This window comes from Macaca mulatta, chromosome X (assembly GCF_049350105.2).
Source record: "Macaca mulatta isolate MMU2019108-1 chromosome X, T2T-MMU8v2.0, whole genome shotgun sequence".
NCBI lineage: Eukaryota > Metazoa > Chordata > Mammalia > Primates > Cercopithecidae > Macaca > Macaca mulatta.
This window is the reverse complement of record NC_133426.1, coordinates 82,203,457-82,224,945: the sequence shown is the minus strand read 5'-3', so window position 1 is coordinate 82,224,945 and position 21,489 is coordinate 82,203,457. Positions and strand designations below refer to the sequence as shown.

At 41.0% G+C, this 21,489-nt stretch overlaps 1 long non-coding RNA gene across 1 annotated transcript in view; it reads right to left on the bottom strand.

Annotated features, from left to right (window-relative positions):
- Nucleotides 1–2,254: 2,254 nt before the first annotated feature.
- The window catches only part of LOC144338765 (uncharacterized), a 117,622-nt gene continuing 98,387 nt past the window's right edge, over nucleotides 2,255–21,489 (bottom strand). The window contains exon 2 of the long non-coding RNA XR_013413137.1: nucleotides 2,255–4,259. This is a non-coding gene — a long non-coding RNA (uncharacterized LOC144338765). The remainder of the gene's footprint in view (nucleotides 4,260–21,489) is intronic.

The window sequence follows — 21,489 nt, the reverse complement described above, 5'->3', positions numbered from 1 at the left end:
CTTTTAAGGCTATTCTCTAGATCCTGTAGGTGTGCTTCATTCTTTTTTATTCTCTTTTCTTTTGTCTCCTCTGGCTGTGTATTTTCAAATAACCTGTCTCCAGGCTCACCATTTCTTTCCTCTGATTGATCAGTTTTGCTGGTAAGAGAGAGTGATGCATTCTTCAGTACTGCAATGGTATTTTTCAGCTCCAGATTTTCTGCTTGATTCTTTTTACTTATTTCAATCTTTTTGTTAAATTTATCTGATAGTATTTTGAATTCTTTCTCTGTGATATCTTGAGTTTTGTTCATTTTCCTCAAAACAATTATTTTTCATTCTCTTTCAAAGAGGTCACATGTCTGTCACTCTCTCTCTAAGATTGCTCCCTGGTGTCTTATTTAGTCTGTTTGGTAAGGCTATGTTTCCAGGATAGTCTTGATGTTTATGTATGTGGATATTCCATGATGTCTGGACATTGAAGAGTTGACTATTCATTTTAGTCTTTACAGACTGGAATTGTTTGTACCCATTCTTCTTGGAAAGTCTTTCCAGGTATTTGAAAGGACTTGGGTTTTGTAATCTAAGTTTCTGGCCACTGCAGCCATATCTGCATTAGGAGGTACACCAAGCTCAGTAATGCCGTGACTCTTGAAGAGTAGTAGATGTATCACCTTGGTGGTCTTGGGTACAATCCAAAGGAATTCTCTGTATTACAAGGCAAAGGCTCTTGTTCTCTTTTCTTACTTTCTTCCAAATAAATGGAGTCTCTGTCTTGCAGAGCTGCTTGGAGCTTGGGGAGGAGGGACATTAGAAACCCTGTGGCCACCATCACTTGAACTGTGCTTGCTCAAACCTGAAGCCAGCAAGGTGCTGGTTCTCTCTCAAGGCTCATGGTAACTATGATCTACCTACCACTTATGTCTGCTCAAATCTCTAGAGCTGTATAATCAGCAGGTAGCAAAGCCAGCCAGGCATCTGTCCATCCCTACAAGTTGGCAAGTTCTCATTCTCAGGCAGGTCCAGAATTGTCATCCAGGAGCCAGATCCTGAAATCCCCAATCTTAGGAATCGACCTGGTACCCTGGTTTACTGTGGCTGAGGTGGCACCCAAGCCACAAGAGAAAGCCATTCCTACCCTTCCATCCTCTTTTCACGAGAAGTGGAGTTTCTCTCTCTGGCCATCACCATCCCAGGACCATGGTGAGTACTGCCTGGACTGGAACCCTCTCTTCCAGGAAGTGAGATACTCTCTGTATAAGGGAAGTTTCATAAATGCCTTCCACAAACCAGTGCCTGGTATGTGAAACCCCAATTGCCCTCTTGGTGCTCTACCTCATTGTGTCCAAGCTGGTATCCAAGCTGCAATACAAAGTCCCCTTTACTTTTTTCTCATATTTCCTCAAGCAGAAAGAGTCTTTTCTGCATAGCCACCAGAGCTGGGAATGTGCTGGGTCAAATCTGAAGCTATTACATCTCTGTGTCTAACCCAAGGCCCATGGAAAGTACTGTACTGCCTGGATATTGTTGCTGATTACTCAGGGCCCAGGGGATCTTTACTTGGAAGGTGATTAATCCTGTCTCCACATTGTTTTCTAAGCTACTGCTATCTTCTCATGGAGACATATATTTACATTTTAAAGCTGTTCTATCATTTCTGCTTGTAACAGAAATGATATGTTTTAATGTTTTCATAATTTTGCAGGGTATCACTGTGATAAACATTACGAGAGTAAAAACTTTGTTCTCATAAACGACTATTGCCTTACAATAATTTCCACTAGACAATATCTTCAGGGTCAGAAGATATACAAAGTTTTAAGGTCGTAGCAAATATTTCCTAGGGCAAACCCAGAGTGATGCATATAAATTTGCATTTGAATCAACAGGATTTGAAAAGACCAGTCAGCAAGCCAATAGCCAGTGTAAAGGAAGATGATAATCTTTTATTCTTTTTTTTTTTGTATTTTAACTGCTTTATTGAGATATAATTCACATACTATATTACTGGCCTATTTAAAGTGTATAATTCAATGGTTATCAGTGTACTTACAGACTGGTACAACCATCATCACAATCTTATTTAGAACATTTTAGTCATTACAGAAATAAAACCCATATCCATTAACAGTCACTCCCCATTCACTTCTTTCTTGAGACCTAGGCAACCATAAGTATACTTTCTATATCCATAAATTATTCTATTCTAGACATTTCATATAAAAGGAGACATGCATTATATTGTCTTTTGTGACTGACTTCTTTTTTCTATATATTTATTTTTAATTTTTAAGTTGAGGAATACATATGCAGGCTTATTACATCAATAAACTTGGGTCACAGGGGTTTGGTGTACAGATTATTTCATCATTCAGGTATTAAGCCTAGTATCCATTAGTTAGTTTTCCTGATCATCTCCCTCCTACCAACCTTCACCTTCTGATAGACCCTAGTGTGTATTGTTTCCCTCTATGTGTCCATGTGTTCTCATCATTTAGCTCTCACTTATAAGTGAGAACACATGGTACTTGGTTTTCTACTCCAGCATTAGTATACTGGGGATAATGACCTCCAAATCCATTCATGTCCTTGCAAAGGAAGTAATTTTTGGGTTTTTTTATGGCTGCATAGTATTCCATGGTATATATGTACCACATTTTCTTTACCCAGTCTATCACTGATGGTCATTTAGATTGATTCCATATCTTTACTATTGTGAATAGTGACTGCAATAATATATATGCATGCATGTGTCTTTATAATAGAATGATGTATGTCTCTTTGGGTATACACCCAGTAATGGGATTGCTGGATCAAGTAGTATTTCTGTCTTTAGGTCTTTGAGGAATAACCAAACTGTCATCCACAATGGTTGAATGAATGTACACTCTTAGCAAAAGTGTATCAGCATTCCCTTTTTTTGCACAACCTCACCAGCATTGATTATTTTTGACTTTTTAATAATAGACATTCTAACTGGTGTGACATGGTATCTCATTGTGGTTATGACTTGCATTAATCTAATGATCAGTGATGTTGAGCTTTCCTTCATACAGTTTTTGTCCACATGTATGTCTTGTCTTGAAAACTGCCTGTTCATGTTCTTTGCCCACTTTTTAATGAGTTTGTTTTTTACTTGTAAATTTATTTAAGTTCCTTATAGATGCTGAATAGCAGATCTTTATCAGATGCATAGTTTGCAAACATTTTCTCCCATTCTTTTGGTTGTCTGTTTATTCTGCTGATAGTTTATTTTGCTGTGCAGAAGCTCATTCATTTAATTAGTTCCCATTTGTCAATTTTTGCTTTGGTTGTAATTTATTTTGTCATTTTTGTCATGAATTATTTGCCCATGCCTATGCCCCAAATGACATTGCCTATGTTGACTTTCAAGATTTTTCTTGTTTTCAGTTTTATATTTAAGTATTTTTAATACATCTTGAGTTAATTTTGTATATAATGTAAAGGAGTCCAGTTTCAATCACCTGCATCCACCTAGCCAGTTATCCCAGCATTATTTATTGAATAGGGAATCCTTTCCCCATTGCTTGTTTTTGTCAAGTTTGTCAAAGATCAGGTAGTTGTAGGGGTGTGGTCTTATTTCTGGATTCTCTATTCTGTTCCATTGGCCTATGTGTCTATTTTTGTGCCAGTACCATGCTGTTTTGGTTACTGTAACCCTGTAGACTAGTTTAAATTCAAGTGGTGTAATGCCTCAGGCTTTGTTCTTTCTGCTTAAAATTTCCTTAACCAGTTGTGCTCTTTTTCTTTCCATGTGATTTTTAAAATAGTTTTTTTTCTAGCTCTGTTCATGTGATTTTTAAAATAGTTTTTCTAGCTCTGTGAAGAATCTCAATGGCTTTAAAAAATAGGAATAGCAGTGAATCTATAAATTGCTTTGGTCAATATGGCCATTTTAGAGACAATGATTCTTCCTATCCACGAATGAATGAAATATTTTTCATTCATTTGTGTCATCTCTGATTTCTTTGAGCAGTGGTTTGTAGTTCTCCTTGCAGAGATCCTTCACCTCCCTAGTAAGCTGTATTGCTAGGTATTTTATTCTTTTTTGTGACAATAGTGACTGAAAGTTCATTCTTGATTTGGCTCTCAGCTTGACTCTTGTTGGTGTATAGGAATGTTAGTGATTTTTGCACATTGATTTTGTATCCTGAGACTTTGCTGAAGTCATTTTTCAACTTAAGAAGCTTTTGGGCTGAGATGATAGAATTTTCTAGATATAGGATCATGTCATCTGCAAAAAGGGATAGTTTGACTTCCTCCCTTCCTATTTTGAATGTCCCTTATTTCTTTCTCTTGCCTGATTGCGCTGGCCAGGACTTCCAATATTATGTTGAATAGGAGTGGTGAGAAACAGCATCCTTGTCTTGTGCTGGCTTTCAAGGGGAATATTTCCAGCTTTTGCCCATTCAGTATGATATTGCCTATGGGTTTGCAATAAATGGCTCTTATTATTTTGAGGTATGTTTTTTCAATACATAGTTTATTGAGAATTTTTAACATGAAGAGACATTAAATTTTATTGAAAGCTTTTTCTGCATCTATTGAGCTAATCATGCGGTTTTTGTCTTTAGCTCTGTTTATGTGATGAATTGTATTTACTGATTTGCATATTTTGAACAAACCTAGAATCCCAGGGATAAAACCTACTTGATCATAGTGGATAAGCTTTTTGATGTGCTTCTGGATTCAGTGTACCAGTGTTTTGTTGAGAATTTTTGCACTGATGTTCATAAAAAATACTGTTCTGAAGTTTTATTTTTTTGTTGTATCCCTTACAGGTTTTGGCATCAGGATGATGCTGAATATTGGTCTGAAGTTTTCAGACCAATAACATCAGTTAGGGAGGCCCCATAGCATGAGTTAGGGAGGAGTCCTTCCTTTTCCATTTTTTTGAATAGTTTCAGCAGGAATGGTACTAGCTCTTCTTTGTACACCTGGTAGAATTCAGCTGTGAATCTGTCTGGTCCTGAGCTTTTCTTGGTTTGTAGACTATTTATTACTGCCTCAATTTCAGGACTCATTATGGATTTGTTTAAGGACCCAATTTCTTCCTGGCTAAGTCTTGGGAGGGTGTATGTGTCCAGGAATTTATCCATTTCTTATAGATTTTCTGGTTTATGTGCATAGAGGAATTCATAATATTTTCTCATGGTTGTTTGCATTTCTGAGGTGCCAGTGGTAATATTCCCCTTATCATTTCTATTTATTTATTTATTTATTATATATATATTTTTTGAGACGGAGTCTCGCTCTGTCGCCCAGGCTAGAGCACAGTGGTGCAATCTTGGCTCACTGTCAGCTCCACCTCCCGGGTTCATGCCATTCTTAAGTGAGTCTTCTCTCTTCTTTATTCATCTAGCTAGCAGTCTATCCATTTAATTAATTTTTTCAAAAAAAAAAAAAAAAAACAGCTCCTGGATTCTTTGATCTTCTGAATGTTTTTTTTTTTTTTTTTTTTTTTTTAATGCCTATCTCCTTCAGTTCAGCTTTGATTTTGGTTATTTCTTATCTTCTGCTAGCTTTAAAATATGTTTTCTCTTTGTTCTTTAATTCTTTTAGTTGTGATGTTAGGTTGTTAACTAGAGATTCTTCTAACTTTTAACGTGGGCATTTAGTGCTGTAAATTTTCCTCTTAACACTGCCTTAGCTGTGTCCCAGAGATTCTAGTATGTTTTCTTTTTGTTCCATTAATGTCAAAAAACATATTGGTTTCTGCCTTAATTTCATTATTTACTCAAAAGTCATCTAGGAGCAGGTTATTCAATTTCCATGTCATTGTACAGTTCTGAGTAAATTTCTTAATCTTGATTTTGAATTTGATTGCGTTGTGTTCTGAGAGACTGTTATGATGTGAATTCTTTTATGTTTGCTGAGGAGTGTTTTACTCCTGATTATTTGATTGATTTTAGAGTAAGTGCAATGTGGTGATGAGAATAATGTATACTCTTTTGGTTTGAGGTCAAAAGTTCTGGAGATAACTATCAGGTCCATTTGATCCAGTGCTGAGTTCAAGTCCTGAATATCATTGTTAATTTTCTGTCTCAATGATCAAAGTAATATTGTCTGTGGGGTGTTAAAGTCTCCCACTGTTGTTGAGTGGGAGTCTAAGACTCTTTGAAAGTGTCTACGTACTTGCTTTATGAAACTGGGTACTCCTGTGCTGAGTGCATATATATTTAGAATGGCTAGATTGTCTTTGTCAACTGAACCCTTTACCATTATGTGATGCCCTTCTTTGTCTTCTTGGATCTTTGTTGTTTTAAATTCTGTTTTGTCAGAAACTAGGATTGCTTTTTTTGTTTTCCATTTGCTTGGTAGGTATTTCTCCATCCCTTTATTTTGAGCTGGGTGTGTCATTACACATGAGATGGGTCACTTGAAAGTGACATACCAATGGGCCTTGGCCCTTTATCCAGCTTGACACTCTGTGTCCTTTAGTTGGGGCATGTATCCCATTTGCATTTAACTTTAGTATTGATATGTCTTTTATCTTGTCATCATAATGCTGGCTGGTTATTATGCAGACTTGTTTATGTGGTTGCTCTATACTGTCACTAAACTGTGTACTTCAGTGTGTTTTTGTAGTGGCTGGTAACAGTCTTTCCTTTGCATATTGGGTGCTTCCTTCAGGAGTTCTTCTAAGACAGATATGGTGGTAACAATTTCCCTCAGCATTTGCTTGTCTGAAAAAGATCTTATTTCTCCTTTGCTTATGAAGTTTAGATTGGCCAGATAGGAAATTCTCCATTGGAACTTCTTTTCTTTAAGAATGTTGAATATTGGCCCCAAATCTCTTCTGGCTTGTAGGGTTTTAGCTGAGAAGTCCACTTTTAGTCCAATGGGCTTCCCTTTGCAAGTGACCTGAGCTTTGTCTCTAGCTGCCTTTAACATTTTTCTAATTCATTTTAACCTTGGAGAATCTGATGATTGTGTCTTGGGGATGAACTTCTTGTGGAATATCTTACTGGGGTTCTCAGTGTTTCCTGAATTTGTATGTTGGCCTTTCTAGCTACATTGGGGGTGTTCTCATGGATAATATCCTAAAATATGTTTTCCAAGTTGGTTCCATTCTCCCCATCTCTTTCAGGTACACCAGTCCGTCGTAGATTCAGTCTCTTTACATAATTCCATATTTCTTGGAGGCTCTGTTCATTCTGCCAGTAATACATGTGACTGAATTATAAAATTCTCGTAGTGTGTTTTTAGCTCTGTCAGGTCAGTTGTGTTCTTCTGTATACTGGCTATTTTATCTATCTGCTCCTGCAATGTTTTATCATAAGTTTTAGCTTTCTTGTAATGGGTTACAATGTACTCTTATAGCTCAATGAACTTCATTCCTATTCATAATCTGAAATCTGCTTCTGTCATTTCAGCCATCTCAGCCTCGCCTGTTGTGAACCCTTGCTGGACAGGTGACATGGTCATTTGTAGGAAAGAAGGCATTCTGGCTTTTTGAGTTTTTAGCGTTCTTGCACTGATTCTTTCTCATATTTGTGGGTTTATGTACCTACAATCTTTGAGGTTGCTGACCTTTGGCTGGGTTTCTTTTCCTTTATTGATGAGCTTGAGGGTTTGATTGTGGTACAAGTTCGATTCAGCCAAATGGCTTAATTTCTGAAAGCTTTTAGGGGGCCAGTGCTCAGTTCCCAACCCCTGGCCTGCATATGCTAACTCTGGGGTCCTGACTTTGTTCTCTGGCTCCATGAGGTTTGTAGTCCAATGTGCTGTGGGGCCCAAAGTGCAGCAGCTGCAGCAAGAGTGCTAGCAAATACAGGGGTACCTGCCTTCCTGCAGGCATTTACCACAGTGGCAGAGCCTAGGCAGCTGTGGAGGTGGGGAGCAGAAAGCCCCTGCTGAAGACTGTGCGCACTGTTGCAGTGGAGGTGGTACTGGCTAGGGGAAGGTTGCTGGCCAGCACAGGTCTGGGTGCCTTCTTTGTTCCCTGCAAGCAGGAGTGATCACTCGGGGTGTGGGAGGATACCTTGTTCTCTGTGCAGCATTAGCACAGGCGCTAGGTGCTGCTGGGGGTGGGGCTTGCTGGCTCTGTGCCCACTAAGGCTTCATCTTCAATGGTGTTCGGTGGAGGTGGTGGAGGTATACTGTAATCTCGTGTGTTGGCAGAGCATGTGAAGCAAAACCTACTCGTGCAGACAGGTGCCATCAAAGGGATGTGGAGAGTTGCCATGGACTTGAGGAAACCTGAAGTATGAGGAGGGAATATGCAGGCTGTGCAGTGCCATAGGGGCCACATTTTTGGCACTCTCCACTCATCAGGCACAGTCTACTAGTGCAGAAAGTATGGTGTGTGTCCCCAGGGCATCCAAGATTGCCCTGTAAGCTGGAGCGACCAGGCTGAAACCCTGAAAGAGTCCAGCAGACCAAGGAGTGCTCAGGTTGGATCAGCCCCATCTGGTGTGCAAGACTGCATGGCAGAGATCAGATCTGACCATTCCACTAGGTCTAAAGTCTCTTATGGGAGCAAGTTGAGGCAGGAGGGACGGCCGTCCCTGGCCATGCTCCACTACAGATGCTCCCACACTAAACCCTCTGGACTCCATGTCAGCTGGCTTTGTTTGTCTCCTGGGGGCTCCACCCCAGAGAAATGTGGGTCAGCAATTCTGCAGTGCAGTCATCCCAGGATGGAGAGTTTGTGCTGTGGGCCCAAGCCAGGGGTTCCTTGTCTGGTGATGAGCAGCAGGGGGTGTGTAGGACCCACTGGAGACAAACTGGCCTCCTCTTCTTGGGTCAACTGCAGCTTGTTGGAGGTGTGGATAAGGCACTTAGGTAGGGTCTTTGCTCCTTTGTTAGTCCGAGGGCAGCAAGGACAGGTCCACTGCAGAGGCAGTGGTAGAAAGACTTTCAGTTGCCCCTGGAAACTCTGTCCAGGGAGTTGTAAAGTTGCTACTGGCTCAGTATCTCTGGCAGGTGGACGCCCAGGCCTGGAAGACTTGCCTGGTGATGAGATATGGAAACAGATACCAATGTAACAGTCTAGGCATATTTTTGGTAGGATTGCTGTGGTATGCTGGATGCCCACTCCAGTTGCTAGTCACCTTGGAGTTTTTGGTACCTGGAGGTATTGCCACTGAAGGCTGCAAAACAGTAAAAATGGCAACTTGCCTCTCCCTCTGGGATCTCCATACCAGGGAGGTATGGACCTGTTGCCAGCCTGAATGCATCTGAAGGAGCTGGCTGGAGACCCCAGTTGGTAGGTCTCTTCCAGTGAGGAGGAATAGGATCAGAGACCTGCTTTAAAAATCAGTCTTGCCATGTTGTCATACGGCAGCTGTGCTGTGCTGGGGGTCTGCTTTAGCCTCTAGTCACCTCAGAATCTCCAAGTCCAAAGGCTGAAACAGCTAAGTTGCCCAAAGAGCAAAGATGGAGGCCTGCCCCTCCCCTTGGGAGCTCCAACTGAGGAAGCCTTCAAATCTCTGTTGGCCAAAGAACACCCTCAAGGGTGGCTGGAGGTTCTGGTTGGGAGGTCCTGCCTAGTGAGGAGGAACAGGATTGGGAACTTGTTTTAAGAAGGAGTCTAGCCATGTTTTTGTATAGCAGCTGTGCTGTGTTGTGTAATCCCTTTCTCCCCTGGTCAGCTTGGACTCTCCAAAACCTGAAGGCTGGAATGGTTGTCACACAAACAGCAAAGATGGTGGTTCACTTTCTCTCGGGAGCTCCATCCTAGGGAGGTTTCAAAACTATTTAGCCAGATAACAGTGGTGGGGGTGGCTGGAGACCCTCGTTGGGAGGTCCCACCCAGTGAGAAGGAATGGGATCAAGGACCCACTTAAAGAAGCAGACTGGCCACATTTTTGTAGAGCAGTTGTGCTGTACTTGGGAGTCCCTTCCACCCCAGGTTGGGCTGGACTCTCCAAAGCTCGAAAGTTGAAACAGCTAAGTTGCCCAAATAGCAAAGATGGAGGTTGGCCCCTGGCCCCTCTCCACAGGAGCTCTATCTCAGAGAGGTGTAACACTACTACCGGTGTCTGGCTGGAATTCCAAGCTACTGGGTCTTATCCTATGAGATGCCATGGAAGTGGGGCCTGTAGACTGTTGCTGCTTGGCCCTCTGGATTCAGCCTCTTTCCTAGGGCATGTACCGAGGTCTGTTCCTGCTTTGCTTGACTTGCAATTGCTTTTTTAGGGGAGCCCAGAAAGCCCAAATATCTAAGGCTCCTCGGTCTCTGCACATGCCTGTGCAGCTGCTCTGCATAAACTTCACCAGCTCTGTGTGTCAGACTGAAGACCCTGGTGGAGTGGGTTCACAAGGGGATCTCCTGACCCAAGGGCTGCAAAGATTTGTGAGAGAAGCATGGTTTCCCAGGGCCACACATTCACTCACTGCTTCCCTAGGTTGGGGACGTTCCTTGGCTCTGTGCTGCTCCCTGGTGGGTCATCATCTTACCTTGCTTTTCTCTGTTCTCTGTGGGTCAAGTTGTTTCCTTGATTAGTCCCAATGTGACTACCTTGATATTTCAGCTGAAGTTGTTGTATTTACTCACCCCTTCCATTCCATCCTGTGAGAGCCACCCATACTAGCTACTTCTTGTCTGATACCTTTATCCTCAATTATTTGTTTGTTTGTGTATTTTTTCTTGGAACTCTTAGTTTATCCAAATCTTAAATATTATTTTAAATAAAATTTCTTATAAATAGTAATGAGAATAAATTTATTCTAAATTTATTCTAAATTAGAATATAGAATAAATATATTCTAATTTAGAATAAATATCAGAAAATGTGACCCTGTGTGATGGCTCACACCTGTAGGCTCAGCACTTTGGGAGGCTGAGGTGGTTATATCACCTGAGGTGAGAAGTTCAAGACAAGCCTGGCAAACATGGTGGCACCCCATCTCTACTAAAAAAAAAAAAAAACAAATAATTAGACGGACGTGGTGGTGCATGCCTGTAATCCCAGCTACTGGGAGGCTGAGGCAGAAGAATTGCTTGAACATGGAGGGAGAGGTTGCACTGAGCTGAGATCATGCCACTGCACTCCAGTCTGGGCAACAAGAGCAAAAAGTCAGTCTCAAGAAAAAAAAAGGAAAGAAAGAAAAAGAAAATGCAAGTAAACATGAGATGATAAATAGCAATGGTATATCCAACTGCTATTAATCATATTTTAAATATATATAATTACTCTTTTTTTCTCTAAACTTGAGGTGGAGCAGAGAATGAATATTGTAGAAACACACACATGCACACACACACACACACACACTAATTATAATATGAATGAATAATTCTGCAACATATACTGCAAATATTATTTGAGAAGATACTACAAATATATGGATGTAAGAACAGGGAGAATTTTAAGTGATAATTTAGTTATTTGATACAGACCAAAGAAAAGTGGAATGGACATATCTGGAAACCAGAATAGTGATAAAATAAAAGATCTATTTCACAACGCACAGTAAATATGCAAAAAAAATTACACATGGGTTAGAAATAAATTTGGCTCTCAGCCAAAGGCTTCAGGACAGTTGTCTAAAGAGAAGTTGAGGCAAACTGAGTGCCAGGTAGATAAACTCAAGATAGGGTAGAAAATGGACTTTGAGAGTTCACTTATGATTTAGCTCTCTGTCTGTTATTGGTGTATAGGAATGCTTGTGATTTTTGCACACTGATTTTGTATCCTGAGACTTTGCTGAAGTTGCTTATCAGCTTAAGGAGATTTTGGGCTGAGATGATGGGGTTTTCTAAATATACAATCATATCATCTGCAAATAGGGACAATTTGATTTCCTCTTTTTGTAATTGAATACCCTTTATTTCTTTCTCTTGCCTGATTGCCCTGGCCAGAACTTCCAACACTATGTTGAATAGGAGTGGTGAGAGAGGGCATCCCTGTTTTGTGCCAGTTTTCAAAGGGAATGTTTCCAGTTTTTGCCCATTCAGTATGATATTGGCTGTGGGTTTGTCATAAATAGCTCTTATTATTTTGAGATATGTCTCATCAATACCTAGTTTATTGAGAGTTTTTAGTATGAAGGGCTGTTGAATTTTGTCAAAGGCCTTTTCTGCATCTATTGAGATAATCATGTGGTTTTTGTCTTTGTTTCAGTTTATATGATGGATTACGTTTATTGATTTGCATATGTTGAACCAGCTTTGCATCCCAGGGATGAGGCCCACTTGATCATGGTGGATAAGCTTTTTGATGTGCTGCTGCATTCAGTTTGCTAGTATTTCATTGAGGATTTTTGCATCGATGTTCATCAGGGATATTGGTCTAAAATTCTCTCTCTCTCTCTCTCTCTCTCTTTTTTTTTTTTTTTTTTTTTTTTTTTTTTTTTTTTTTTTTTTTTGCTGTGTCTCTGCCAGGCTTTGGTATCAGGATGATGCTGGTCTCATAAAATGAGTTAGGGAGGATTCCCTCTTTTGATATTGATTAGAATAGTTTCAGAAGGAATAGTATCAGCTCCTCTTTGGACGTCTGGTAGAATTCGGCTGTGAATCTGTGTGGTCCTGGACTTTTTTTGGATGGTAGGCTATTAATTATTGCCTCAATTTCAGAGCCTGTTATTGGTCTATTCAGGGATTCAACTGCTTCCTGGTTTAGTCTTGGGAGGGTGTATGTGTCCAGGAATTTATCCATTTCTTCTAGATTTTCTAGTTTATTTGCATAGATGTATTTATAGTATTCTCTGATGGTAGTTTGTATTTCTGTGGGATCAGCAGCCAACAGACACATGAAAAAATGCTCATCATCACTGGCCATCAGAGAAATGCAAATCAAAATCACAATGAGATACCATCTCACACCAGTTAGAATGGCGATCATTAAAAAGTCAGGAAACAACAGGTGCTGGAGAGGATGTGGAGAAATAGGAACACTTTTACACTGTTGGTGGGACTGTAAACTAGTTCAACCATTGTGGAAGACAGTATGGCGATTCCTCAAGGATCTAGAACTAGAAATACCATTTGACCCAGCCATCCCATTACTGGGTATATACCCAAAGGATTATCAATCATGCTGCTATAAAGACACATGCACACGTATGTTTATTGCGGCACTATTTACAATAGCAAAGACTTGGAACTGACCCATATGTCCATCAATGATAGACTGGATTAAGAAAATGTGGCACATATACACCATGGAATACTATCAGTCATAAAAAAGGATGAGTTCATGTCCTTTGTAGGGACATGGATGAAGCTGGAAACCATCATTCTGAGCAAACTACTGAAAGGACAGAAAACCAAACACCGCATGTTCTCACTCATAGGTGGGAATTTAACAATGAGAACACCTGGACACCAGGTGGGGAACATCACACACCAAGGCCTGTCGTGGGGTGGGGAGAGGGGGGAGGGATAGCATTAGGAGATATACTTAATGTAAATGATCAGTTAATGGGTGCAGTACACCAACATGGCACGTGTATACATATGTAACAAACCTGCACATTGTGCACATGTACCCTAGAACTTAAAGTATAATAATAATTAAAAAAAAGAAAATGGATTTTGAATCTTGACAGTTTATAAAACAGGAGTTCTGGGTCTGCACTGTCCTTGGCTTGTGAAATTCTCATAGCACTGTGCTGATCAGCAAAGGGCCCATAATTCTTCTTGGTTTCTGATTCTTAAGAAAGTGAAAAAATCAGGGATGGAAGCAAGACTTGGCACTGGACTATAAATTTGAAAGCATTCTATATATCAGGGAATTGAGGCAGCCTAAGTTCTAGGATTGGAAACGTAGGGTACTTGACTGATTGAAGAGTAAGGGTTGATAGAATTGTGTGTTAGGGATTTTAAAACTATCACTGTAAAGTGGTTGCAACTGGACTCAGTTCAAGGCTTCAGATGTCAAAAGAAAAACTGGAGGTAAGCTTGGATCATTAAACTGCAAAGCACTTTGCTGCTCAGGGATTGAGAATCAAAATTGCCCTTTGCTAAGGATATTGTCCTGAATATCAGAGTCCATTTTTCCAAAGCGTGGCTCTGATAATGCTGTGCACATGACTATCTCATTCTATTTGATGAAATGCCCATATTTCCATTGTAAGGTACTGAAAGAAAAATGTGAAAAAGCAATAAGAATACTTGAAAGATAGAAACAGATTATGAACCTCCTGATGTGATCTCTTTTGAGGTGGCTATTCTCAATAGGCCCTGACCCAAATTCTCAGCCCCAAGATGAAGCTCAAAATTACCTAAAGAATTGATGAAAAGCAAACATTTTCTGTGGTCCCACCTTGACAACTGTGTTTTTTTTTTTTTTTTTTACAAAGGGAAGGGAATAACTTTTATTGAGCTTCAGATGAATGTCAGTTCATTCCATACACATACATTATTGCTTCTTGCCCTAGAAGCAAATTATTGCTTTTGCATATTTGGGAAACAGAAACTTACTAAACTTCTTAGGAGATGCAGTAATGAAATAAAGCTTCCTTGCCCTTCCAGCTGGATTTTAGTCACTGGAAAGCTATTTTTTAACATATTAATCTTATAACTGGTCATTTACTGAACCTGTTTGTTGCAACTGTTTAGGGGAAGCTATAATGTGATGGGAGTCTGGACGTTTCTTTGTTTGGTATAGATATCAAAACTCAATTACTTGAAATGAAAGGCCACAAATAAATGTCTTCATGCAGACAGGGGTCTTCCAGGATCATTTGGGCTTGAGGATCCACAAATTAAAATTTGATGGGGAAGGAAGGAATGGAATATTTTTGTCCCCTCCTGAGTGTACTGCTACTTTTATTTTACTCTCAGAGCTCAGTATGACCATTATTATTATATCTCAACAGGTCACCAAAGGGGCAAAGTGCTAATCAGTTCATCCCTCAGTCTATTGTGCAGTGCCTGTTATGTAGAAAGTGCCTCATCAATTATGTGTTGAGTACACAAACAAACAAACAAACAAAAAATACATGTCAAGGAACAATGCAGTGTTGGATGGCATAGAGCCTGTGCTGGTGTTTGACATGGGAAACAGTTTATGCACCAGAGATTGAGGACAGGATGGACCATTGGTTAAAGTTCATAAGGCACTTCAAGATCATAGTGAGTCTGGGCTGTGTCTGGGAGTCAAGATCTGAGAGCATCTTCTTAAGTTATGACTGAGAGGTGCTCCATCTGGGATTTTGGTAAGACTTGTATACTGTATCCTGGAAATTCCAAAGCCCTCAATGAGGTGGTGAGAGTGCGTGAGAGGGTTGGGACTATGGGAGAAGCACCAGGCTTTATTGATTGTTGGTTGTAACTGGAACAGGCCCTGGCTAGGGGTAGGGAAGCATTCCATGCTCATTTCTTGCAATTTGAAGCAATTCTATGATAAGCCTTAAGGTTCAACAGGACCAGAGGCCAGAGGAATTTTACCTATTGGGAACAATGGTTACTTTGGAACTTGACTTGGAGACACAAACATCATTAGAGCTTAGAGAGTTGAGGCAAACGGATTCTTGCCATTCAGATGTCAATTAATATTTTTAATTTGTAACTCTTTGAAACTGTGCTTCATCTCCTCACCAATAATATTTTTTAAATGAGTCACTAAGTATTTTTTGTGTGTTTTTAAAACAGCAATAGAAAATAAATTAAGAGAATAAAAGGAGTCTGAAGTAAATGCCTTTGAAAACCTGAATTAAACAAATGATTATCTAGGAAAATCTTAACACTCGAGAGTTAAAAATTCTCAGTAAACAAATTGCCTGGAATAATTTGTGGGATTTATTAAAGATCTAACTTCTCCTATCCACCAACATACCCCACTCCCTTCAAGATTTTAGCATTTTTCAAACTGGAATCTGTTTATCTGTCATCACTTCTGCTGGAAACTGAACTCCTTCCAGAGAGAAGAAAGGAGTTTATGTAGTGAGAGAGGGGCAAGCTACAAGTTCAACTCGTTACCTTTAACCAGCACACTACTGCAGGTGAGTTATACAATTGTCTCACTGAATGAAGGCAGGTGTTGGGGGTCTTTCCCAACCAGAAAGTTGTTAATGCAGGACCTGATGCTATCTTTTGCTTGGATAAATTTCTTCAGCCACCTATGTGAAGGCCCAAGTGGTTTCCATTTTGACAACCACAATCCCATGTTACACACCTTCAACTGGCTAAATAAAAACTTATGTTGTGACTAATAGCTTCTAGCAGGGTGAATGTCCAAGGCTTTGCAAGACTGCTAGGGGGTTTCCTATGAAACAATGCTTTACTAGTTCCAAGAATGTTAGACCTGCATGAAACCTTTGGAGATCATATAGTATAATACTGTCTCCCCACAACCCTAGTTCTCTCATATTACAAGTGAGAAGACCAAGACTTCGGGGAGTGAAGTGAAATGCCTGAGGTCAAAGGGTATGAGAGTCGAAGCCTTAGGACTCAAACCAAGACTCCTCATTCCCATTCTATTGCTTTTTCCAGCCACAGCTTCTGACGCTAATAGTCTAGGTCCGCTGGTCAGTTACAACAGCATAGTGAGAAGAGGAGTGGGGATTGGGACCTTTGCCTTGAAAGCAATAAAAAAGTGGAGCTTAGAATATACAAGACAAGTTGTCTGGGCTGGTTTCAGCCTTTGTTGTAAAAAGACCTTCATACCACTGCCATCTCTGGTCTGACCCCAGGTTTCTTTAACTGTATAGGTGGTAGGAAAACTCACATCATAGCATGATTTATCTTGAAGACAAGTTTCATTTGCTCTATAGTTTTAAAGATTTTGAAAATGAATGCCTGGGCAGTCAACCACAGTGCTCACCACTCCCTAATGTCTCATACCAGGCCAACCTGAAGAGTAAAGAGTGTGACTGTGTTGGCAGGCAGCAGCTATATGTGTTCTTGTGCTTCCATGTATGTATATATCCTGATATTTGTGCATAAAACCTGCATCTAACACCATATTAGGCTCCCAAAATAGGCTCCCACAAACTTGCATATGGTTTTAGGAGAATGTTTCCCTCTACACATGTAATCATACAATTACCTGCGTGCAAGGTTATGAATAAAAAATGTCTGTATGTATCTGTAAGTGTGAAAGTTAGCAGCTGGTTGGTTTTTGGCAGACAATTGTCATGATTTCACTAAGGTTGTTCATGTAGGTAAGTGTTAAGGGTGGAACCCTCCAATGCATGGCTATCCCTACCTCTGGAGACCAGGCTCTTGAGCAGAGTGTCTCAACCAGTCAGATCTTTCCTCACCACACCACTCCCTTTGGACAATGTGTGCAATAAGACTTGCCCTGCCTCTGGATTTCAGGGGAGCACAACTGTCAGCACCGGGTCCATGGTAGTCCCTTTTCCCTCTCTGCTTGTTGTGTTCAGGAAACTGCAAGATTGCTAGTGTAGTTGGAGACTTGTGCAGGAAAGATACCATAACAGGAGATGAGATTAAAGAGTGAATGTGATATAATGTTTGGCAGGTCATAGGGTGTGTGCAACAGGAAACCACTGTAGGGTTCTAAGCAGAGAAGTGGCATAATTTTGCATAAAAGTCCATTCTGGTGCATCAAAGAGAGATTATAAGGGGGCAAGGCAGTAACAGAGGGTCCAGTTAAAAGCTATGATGATAACAGAGGTGAAAGAGGGTTACCAGTGTGATACATATGAAGGGGAATGAGAAGTGTGAGGGGTCCCAGTCCCTTTTGAAAGTAGAAATGACAGTATCCATGAATGTGGTATGAGAGTGAGAGGAATCCAAAGATGTTTCCAAAGGTTTTGGACTGAGCAAGGGAAAGGATAGAGTTGACATTTCCTGGGATGGGAAGAATTATGGGAGGAATGGCTTTGAGGGAAAGGGAATCAGGGACTTAGTTCTGTATCATGAATTTGAATTTAAGATGACTTTCAGAGATCCAGGTGGTGATGTGGAGTATGCATGAAACATGAGCCTGGAGTCCAGAGAGAGGACTGACCTTGAAACATTAATGTGTGATTCCTTTATTTGCAGGTAAAATCAAAACATAGGTAGAACTGTGTATGATTCTTAGAAAGTGAGCACAGGTGAAGATAACATTTCTGAGAAGCCAACTCTAGAGCACTGCAATGCAAAAAGTTCAAAGCAGTGAGGAGTAACTAGCCATGACTCTGAAAAATAGCAGACACTGAAGCAGAAGCACAGTCAAGAGACAGAAATGTCCTGTAAATTAAGTGAGGAAAGTATTACAAGGAGGAGGAAGTGATCAATTGTGTCAAATTTTACTTTTCAGTCAAGTAAGACCAGAACTGAGAAATAATCACTAGGTTTAACAATACGCAGGTTAGTTGGGGACCTTGAGAAGAGCTATTTCCATGGAGTGGTGGGGATAAAAGTTTGACTAGGGTGGGTTAAAGAAAAAAATGGGATTAGCATAAGTGAACAAATCAAGACCACATAATGATTTTTGAGGAATTTTGGTGTACAGAGATGATGCAGTAGATGGAGTGGGTTGTACAGTTAAGGTGGGGTGTTTTGTTTCTTTCTTGTTGGTTTTGTTGTTGTTGTTGCAGGGGAGACTTTGTGGAATGTTTGTGTACTGATGGGAATCATCCAGTAGATAAAGGTAAATTGATGATGTGGCAAAGAGCACGGACAGCATTGCTGGGACCATGCACTGAATAGTCAAGAAGGGGTGTAATCTAGTGGCCAACGGTAGGGATCGGTTTTCATAGGAATGTAGAGAGTTTATGCATAGTGATGAAAGGGAAAGCAGAATATCGAGTTGCGATGCATGGAGGTGAGAAGTTTTTTAAGGCCATTCCTTTACTTTCATGTTCTCAGTGTCATCAGTTGAGACTGGGTGATATGGTTTGGCTGTGTCCTTACCCAAATCTCATCTTGAATTCCCACATGCTGTGGGAGTGACCTGTTAGGAGGTAACTGAATCATGGGGGCAGGTCTTTCCTGTGCTGTTCTTCATGATAATGAATAAGTCTCACAAGATCTGATGGTTTTAAAAAGAGAAGTTTTCCTGCACACGCTCTCTTCTCTTGTCTGCCACCACGTGAGATGTGCTTTTCATCTTCTGCTGTGATTGTGAGGCCTCCCCAGCCACATGAAACTGTAAGTTCATTAAACCTCTTTCTGTTGTAAATTGCCCAGTCTCAGGTATGTCTTTATCAGCAGCATGAGGACAGACTAATACAGTAGGTATTCCAGTAGTAAATGGAATTCTTCAAAGGATAAGGTGTGAACTGCAATGCCTAACATGGAGTGAGTAGACAGGGGAAGTGCATGAAGTTGTACTACCATATTCTTGACACTATTCTAGGCACAGGAGATGCAGTCATGGGAACACACATTTGGAGCATATATTCACTCATGGGTGTTAGTTTGATAACAAGGTGGGGTTGGAGGAAGTATCTGGTACCTGGTTCCCCTGACCGGCTTCAGGGCAAAGGATACATATTCTGGTAAAACACAGGCCTTGGCCTCCAGATAAAACAAAATTCATTCTAACTACCCCTCACCTGGAGGCACAGGGATGGAGGATGGGGAGGGGATGGTGTTGGAACACTGAGGGGCCTAGTGGTCTATTTCTCTGCAGCTGAGAGTTAAGGTATTTTGCTCCTAAGAGTCAGCCCCTCTCCAACAGATATTCCACTAACCTTTGCTGTCAAATGTCTGGCTCACCCTCCTACTCTGTCTGGCTTCTGGTTGCTATGGCAATGTGTCCAGGAACACTGCTCTCCCAGCGTAAATGAGTGGGAGCCTGCTAACGTAGACAGGGGTGCATTATGGGACCAGGGGAAAATCCTTGAAGGCAAGAATAGCCTAATACACTTAGGTACTTCAGTGACTAACAGCTTCCAAAGCCCCTCCACCAGGCATTTACACCACCACTCCCAGAAGGCAGGTGAGATAAATTGCCAACAGGGAGCCTTAGAGCACATAGCAGAGGCTTTCATTGGTGTCATTTCCCAGAAAAATCCAGTGTGTTAGGAAATCTTCACTTGCTCATGTTCCAAGGTAGTCTCAGTGTGCTCTCACTAGTAGTGCACTGTCTTACAGAACTGCTGAGCACCAAGCACTATGAGAACCTTAAGTATATGCCAGGTAATTTAATAGGAACTAGGGATACTCAGTGAAAATGACATGCTCACAGGTGTGGGTTTGTGGCCATGGCAGGGTTTAGCCTAAGGGAACAAGTTCTGATGTCAACCCAGACATTCATCTTTAATAGGTGACAGCCTTCCTCATTCTCACTCTAACTTTTTTCTTCCATGAAGCACACAGGGGCAAAGATAAAGGTAGGGCTGAGGTTTGTGTGAAGTTCGTTCTGAGGTGCTCATTTTCCCCTTCTCTCTAGCTGAGACCCTCTTTGTCTTAACTCCATCAGTCTTGCTTAGCCATGCAAGCTTCCAGACCCATAATCAGCTTTGAGTATCAGTGTCCAGATGTACAATAGCCTAGTCTGCCTGGTGGCTGGTTTCTATGGCAATCCTGCCAAGAGCTTTTCTCCCTAAATGAAATAAAAAGAGAGAATAAAAGAAGGGCAGGTGGCTGCCCATGTGGAGAATGGAAAAGAATTAAAATTTGAATATCCTAATTAGACTAACTGATAGACTTTTGAATTTAACAGGCCACAAATACAGGCCAAGGCAGCAGGGGAAGTGACTGGGAAAAGAGAGCTTCAAACAAGAAAAAAAATTAAAAGGCCTGTTTTCATTCAAGAAACTTCTATGGAGAGTTGAAAGATAAGGAAATTAGGAGTAGGACTCAGGATGAACTCAGTCATTGGTACTGCCTATTGAAAAATCCAGATTCAAATCCATCTACTTGGAGCATGTTGGTAGGGAGGTGTCCAGAATTACTTCCCTGGGAAGAGAATGGGCCTGGTGCCCCTCCCTCTGGTCTGGTGGCTGAGGGCACAAGCCAAGGTGTTGACACCCAGGTCCACAGCGCCCATGGCATCCAGGTCGGGGATAGTTTGAAGCACTCAGCTACTCTGTTGCCCACTTGTTTGCAGGTTAAGATCTGCCTCATTTTCCTTCTTTCAGCCTCTCTTCTCCAATTAACATTCTGGACTCTATAATCAGCTTAGGTGTCCAATGACTCCATCATAGCTTAAAAGGTCCTAGCTGCTGGTTGCTATGGTGATGCAGCCAGAAGCTCTGCTCACTAAGTTAAAATAAGAAAGAACCTGAGGTGGGTAGGGGACAGTGCATGGAGAGGGTCAAGATTGAAGCTGACAATAAGCTAATTACACTAATTGATAGCTTTTGCTAACTAAAATATCCATAAATACATGCCCCAGGACAAAGGTAGAGGGAGCTTACCTGGGAAAATAAAGTATCAAGCACAAAAGAAGAGGCTTTCACTATAGCCATTTCCAAGAAGCAATCCAGAGGCTAAGAAAAGGCTCTATCTGCTCAAGATCAGAGGATATGGGTCTTATGAACACACAAGCATGTTAGGGGATCAAGGTCCTCATTTGTGGCAGTCTAAGACTCCTCCATTGTCAGTCGTGGCTGCTTAGATGGGGAACTGAGGCTCAGAAGTGGAAAGGGACTAAAACTAAATCACATGCTAGGTTAGCAGCAGAGCTGTGAGTGGAG